Consider the following 6,574-nt stretch of genomic DNA (forward strand, 5'->3'; position numbering starts at 1 on the left):
ACACGTTCAATGCCGCTTCGGCTCGCATTCTCTGTCTCACCTGTGTGCTGTCCCGTGTGCTGCTGGTGAGCCGCACGTCACCTTCGGGGCTCGAAAACCAACACCAGAAAAGTGCGCGCCTTCGATTCACACTCTCCGCCTGCGCCTGGTGGTGCCGCGCCATGTTGTTGTATCCCCCTCTTCCCCAGTAGCTCATCCCGTCATTCCCTCCCGATTGTGGGGTTGAGTTTTGAACGGTGATAACACGCACGGGGTGGGGTAGCAAGAATGAGCGTAATGAAACAACCCTCCACCCCCCATTCCTGGGATTGTGTGGGTCGGAATTGGGGGTTGGAGACGGTGGGTTTTTCGTTTGGAAGTTGGCAGGCGTCTGCTAGCGACGCGTTTTGCGACAAAACGGCGACGATGACGAGCCGCGGCCGAGACTGAGCGAATCAGTGAGAAAAACTCGTTCACCGAGCGCGGACAAACACGCGACACGCGACGAACGCTACGAACGCTACCAACGGCACCGTCAGCCGGAACCAGCAAGGCTTTGCGATAGTGGGAGCCCGCCGCCTTTTGGAAGCTGAAGCGGCGTGACGAAAATCCCACGAGCCGCAGCCCGATCGACGACGACCGTGGTGGAGTTGGATTTTTGAGAGACCGTGTCCTGTGTGCTGTGTGAACTTTGTGTGCAGTTTTGTTGATGAATGGTTAGATATTTTGTTACTAGTTGCTTGGAAAAACGGTTGCAGAAAATTGATGAAAATCATTAAACCGAAATAATTGTGTGCATTTGTCGTGAGCGTTTAGTACCAGTACGAACGTGACGATTTCGGTTAATCGTTGTGAAATTGTGCAGCGAAAGTAAAGGCAAAATAGTGCGCAAAAGTAGGCAAAAGTGTGCAAACAACATTCAATGCCATCCACTATTGTCTAAATGAGCGAAAAGAGTGTCAAAAATAGTGAAAGAATTACTTTACAGTTACACTCTACTGCCTCGAGAGCATTTGGAAGCGACAATAAAACCTGTTCGACGGAAAAAAGATAAAATAATTTAAAAAAAGAAATTAATAATGCAGCGGAAAGAATGTGAGTGATAAATAAAAATGTTTGTAAACCATTCTGGAATTGCATCAAACAAACAAAACAGTGAAGCGGTGTAGTGGCACAGGCGAGCAATGTTGGAATTGTTGCTCGAGAAAGTGATTAAATAAAGTGAATTCTTTACAGTTGTCAGTGGAATTGTTGAATGAATGTAAGTGTCTGGTTGGTATAGTAATTTTTGGTGAATTTTTATTTAAAGTAGACAAGCACTTTTGGGTCATTTTTCTATTTTGATAGTTCAGTTCATTTTTTAAGAATGTAATTGAGGCATGTGAATCATTATGTGCGCTGACTCAGGGATAAATGCATTTAAAAAATCTCGTTTAAAATGGTACATTTCCTTAAAAACAAATCCTTAATTATAGGAATGTCGATCGATTGATTAGCATTATTCATACAGATTAGAAACATTGCATTGCTAACACAAAGTATTGAAGCTTTGACTTTGAATTAGGTGCGCTACTATGGATTTAAAAGTAGTAAAATTGGATAAATTTACTGGAAGAACCTCCATTTTACAATTTTTAATTATTTTTTTCTTATGCTTTGTACTGATTAATCTTCTTCCTGACGTCGTCTGTATGATGCATCACAATGGATTGTTTAACCTTTACTTGACGATATATAAATATTCCAGTAAAGCGTAAAATCTACAACTTTAAGTTTCTGCTTATTTCACATCATGTATAACGGCAAGGATTTAATTTCAAATAACAAGTCATTAATTGCTTTCTGAGAGTGGGAATACCTAGAGAAGTACATCAATCGGTAGCATAAAAAGTGTTAACAATAAGGCCAGCAAAAAGTCGCCACACTCAAAAGTTCAAAATTAAATAAAATTAAATAAATAAACAAAACAAGTAATAAATTTTGCTAACAAATTTTACTAAGAATGAATTAACGTAATTGATGAATATATTTAATTCAAATTTGTATAATTGTTTCAATGGTATTCACACTTTATGTATCAACTATTATATCAAATCAGTTTAAATTTTAGATATTGGGGGGCTCATTTTTAAGAACATCAAACAAAGATTTATAATATATTATCTAACAGCATTCCGGCAATATCAATCGATTTGGTGTGACAAGAGTAAAAGAAATAAGCATTGTTGGACGATGGATTTTGACAGGAAATAAGACCTTAAATACATATGTACACAAAACACAATTAAAGCACACACACACACAAGCACATTCACAAGCACAGAAACCAACTCAAACCACACGAACAATATTGCGTCGTTGTATCCTTAAAGCTTTATTAAATGCGGGAATAGTATTAAAAAATTAAAAAAAAAAAAAAAACTACATACACACACCGTACATGTGTTTGTATTTTTGGACCGGAAGCACCACACACAGAAAAAGGAAATAACCTTTTTTATTCAAAATCGAGAAGATCAGAGAATCCATCACCATACAAAAGGCGGGAAAGGTGGATGCAATGGTGCGGAAAATAGGCCCTATCCTATGTGTTCGGCCTGTCGATAGCGGAGCAAACCGATTCCCAAATGAATCGAATGCTGTGCTTGAGTTGTGCTTGTTTCTGTGTAAAGAGTAGACGTAAAACTGGGTAAACAAAAAAATCATAAAAACGATTAAAGCAGAGCAAGGAAAAATAACACCAAAAAGGAAAAAAATATGAAAATTGGTTGCAACAGCTACCGAAGCATCAGTTTTTGCCGACGGTAGATGGTTGCAAAGGTTCAATTTTCTTATTTGATGTATATTGTGACATGAACTGAACAAGAATAAATGTCATTTTTTAATAATGTTGTTAACAAAACACATCCTTCGAAGGAATGGTATTGCTGAGTGTCTTGTTGGCGTTTACATACTGCCAAACGGCCTTAAAGCGATTGCAACACGGAAAAGCTCAAGTGCTGTGTGTCGACTAGTGTCGATTTATTCACTCGGAGCTTAACTCCCACTTCGGGGTACCCGAATCGTTCATCACACTTTATGTTCGTTGCTTTTTTACTGTAAGGGTGTTCTGAAATGAATTACAAAAAGGACGAAAAAAAACACTCGTTTACTTTGGGAATACACAAGGGTCATAAAATTCGCTGAACTAAACACAGGAACACAGAGCAGTTCGGGGGAAAAGACAGGAAACACCGTTCGTGTTAAATTGTACAAAGCATCAAGCATCAGCAATAGGAATGGTTCGCTGTGGTTAGCAAGGATCACTAGTAGCCTTCCAAAAAAGGATGGTAAAAATGGTGGACACCTCTGGCGTTTTCAAACATAACACCAACTTTGTGTGTGCGTGTATATGTGCGAAGCAGCTCTGCAAGCTCTGCGTAAGGCGAAACATAAATAAATGCCCGTAAAGAGTGTGAGCGCACAAAAAAAAAACGGCACTTCAAACCTTAAAAATATACACACGCACAAAGAAATACAAAAAAAATAGATATCATTGTTTGGATGTGTGTGTTTTATTTAATTTTTCCAACTTTTTGTTGAGCTTTTGGTCAGCCACTTTTCCAGCACTGTCCCCAGCATTGTTTGCTTTCTTTCTCTTATATACACAATTACACACATACACACACACATTCACATTCTTCTTCGCTGTATTGTGAGGGGCGCGCGAGTGACCCGCTTGCTATCCTGCTCACACTACAGCACGAGCTCATCGAAAGGCACCGTGAAGGGGGGGGGGGAAGAGTCGTGTGTGCCACAAACGCGATGGAAGTAAATATTCCGCTCGGCCTGCTAAGATGCATCCCTTTCCCGCTGTGTCGCCTGCTCATTGTGTGAGCGGGACAGCACTCAAACGGTGCTGGCTGTGTGTTGGTGTGAAAAAATGGATGTGGGATTGGTGGGGGGAGGGGGGGGGAGGATGAGTTCACAATTTCACACCACTTGCATGTGTGTGTGTGTGTGTTAGTGGGAAACGAGATGAAAGGAAACTTGATGTGTGAAGCAGCATCCTAACAGAGAGCGAGAGAGAAAGAGAGAGTTTTTGTGAGAGTGAGAGAGATAAAGAGAGAGAGAGAGAGAGCGAATAGAAGCAAATGAGCGTAATGTGTGAAAAGCGAAGAAGTGTTGGTGTCACCTAAAGCTTAACACGCTCAAAGTGTTTGTCCCTCTCCCTCCCCACTCCCCCCTCCCCCCTCCCTTTATCCTATTGCCGTTGGGTTCAGTTTTCTTTTGCAACTGGTGAACTGATGCGATGGTGATTGGGAAGGTGTGGAAGAATGAGAGGACGACGCCTCTTATAGGGTTGGAAGGAAAAATCGCTCAATTATAGCCAAGCGACGGAAGCAAGACGGCACTAGCCGCAAGAACACAGGACACAAGAAGAAGACTCCGCCATTGGGGGATGGTTCACAGACACACACACACAGCCATGGAGGGGATGGAAATAAGGGAAGGAAAATATTGTCACCAAGAAGTTGGGCTCACATTCAGCAAATGCACCACACACAAACACACCAATGTGATGTGATTGTACATAGGGTAATGACAGAATAGAAAGAGAGAGAGAGAGACAGAGACCGATAATATTTGCTTTGGTGTTTTGCTCCAATCTGAACTCCAAAGCTGTTTGATGTACAAGGTTCCCTTTAACGCCTTCGCCACCACCTGGGTGTCTCCACATAGCCTTTTGGAAGTGTTGGCGCAGGGCGAAGAAAGTTGGACACCTTTCGCACTAGTCCGCTCCCTTTCCTTGTCCCCGGTTGGCGTCTCAGGGATGTCCCGTTGATGTCAGCTCCAGTGTTACATTACATGACGAAGGAGAGAACACGTCTTTTGCAGCCATTTTTGTGCTCGTAAAACAGTAGTTTGTTAAGAAAATAAAGAAATACAAGACAAAACCTCCATCCATGTTGATTGCTTAAAGTACTTCGTGTTTTACTAAGAAATCGCACGTCCGAGAGTGTTTTATTTACCTTAAAGAAGCATTTGTGCGCTTTCGCACAAAAAAGGGTTTCCCCTTTCGTCTTGAAGAACAAAAAAACGAATGAAAAACACACCACTTCCCAAGAAATGGCCCACACCGCTGGGGCTGAAGAATGCTGGCTGGAAAGCTCCTTCCGAAAAGCACACAAAGACAGTTTCGCGGAGTGGTGGCTAACGCAAAGAAAACGACAAACCAATCCGCGACGATTATGACACCACTTAGAGGGAGTGGCCACCGCAGAGAGCGTGCGAGAGAACGAGATGCCAACCCCTACAATGGGTCATCGCGTGTGTGTGTGTGTGTATGGGGGGTGTGAAATTTAAATCGCCCCCAAATGCGGGAAAGAGAACATGTCACCCAATTTCCCCCCAACAACGCCATTGAAGCTTTCCTTTCAGCCTTTTGGGTGTGTGGTGGGTTTTCGAATACAGAAACAGAAGTAAAGAGAGGAACAACCAACAAAAAAAAAGGTTTTCCATTAAACGGGTGTGTGTGTGTGTGGCTAGAGGGGTGCGGCTTTCAACACGAAAGGTGTCTAAACCGGCACCATCGTGTACACACACTCACACACACACACAGTTGCACGCTATGTACACGGTGGTTGAAAACGTCCAAACCCCTCTGTTGCAGCAGTAGAAGAAAAGGGTAGTTCGGGCGAGTAACCAAAAAAAAGGGAAATAAAAAAACCCCCGTCACTCACCAATACACTCACGCGAGCACACACACACACACACACACACTCGTGAGACCGGTTTTGTGGGGACGTGTTGTTTTTCCCACCTTTCCTCTTCTTCTGCTTCTGTGGGCTGGTGTTGTTCTTCCCTGCCACATACCATCACAACATTCACGCACACACACACTCAAACCACCGCTTCACGGTCCAATGGGAATGGGTGTCGCATCGTACGGTGCGACGGTGTTGGTGCGACTGGTCCGTTGCTGCGCGCGCGCCTATGTGTGCGAGTGTGTGTGTGTGTGCGAGTAAGAAGAAGAAAGCCGCCGCCGTGGTGTGGTGTGGCTGTTCATTCATTTACCAGCGCACCATTCACTCATTCTAGAGTCGACCGGCGTGAGGTTCGTATCGAGGCGTGCGCGTGTTTTGCGTGATTTTGCGGCCGTTGGCGCCGTGTGAGTGTGTGTGTGTGTGTGCATATTTTGTGTGTGTGTGTCCCTTTCCCTTCCTCGGCTACTATCCTCCGCTAACGTGTCCTCCCCCCTCCCCCTACCTCCCCAACCTACCCTATCACAGCTGGGGGGTGAGTTTGTTACCGGATTTGTGCGTGCATGTATTTTGCGCCGGCTTCGTGTGCGTGTGTGTGTGTGTGTGTATTTGTGTACGTGTATGTATGTGCATTTACGGCACCCCTCGCACTTCCGCTTCCTCTTCCCCGTGTCCTGCGAATCCTTTTTCCGCTCCTGGCCGAGGATCATGGCGTAGTTTTTTGTTGTTGCTGTTGTGTTTGTTTCGTCGTCTTCACCGTGGTTGTTGTTGTTTTATCGTGCTCGAGTAATTATTTTTGCACACCTGGATTTTCCGAGACCCCGACTACAGTGTGAATTGTTTTTCAAATG

At 43.7% G+C, this 6,574-nt stretch overlaps 1 protein-coding gene across 4 annotated transcripts in view; it reads left to right on the plus strand.

The window, feature by feature from the left end:
• The first annotated feature begins 407 nt into the window (after positions 1 to 407).
• The window catches only part of LOC120902272 (optomotor-blind protein-like), a 132,252-nt gene continuing 126,085 nt past the window's right edge, over positions 408 to 6,574 (plus strand). The window contains exon 1 of one of the 4 annotated variants that reach the window (XM_040310881.1): positions 408 to 1,240. The gene's annotated coding sequence lies outside the window, so the exon portion shown is untranslated. Of the gene's footprint in view, positions 1,241 to 6,094; positions 6,131 to 6,574 lie in introns of those variants that run through there. The other 3 variants (XM_040310879.1, XM_040310882.1, XM_040310880.1) reach the window with 3 other exon arrangements.

The sequence above is a fragment of the Anopheles arabiensis genome, chromosome 3 (genome assembly GCF_016920715.1).
Source record: "Anopheles arabiensis isolate DONGOLA chromosome 3, AaraD3, whole genome shotgun sequence".
NCBI lineage: Eukaryota > Metazoa > Arthropoda > Insecta > Diptera > Culicidae > Anopheles > Anopheles arabiensis.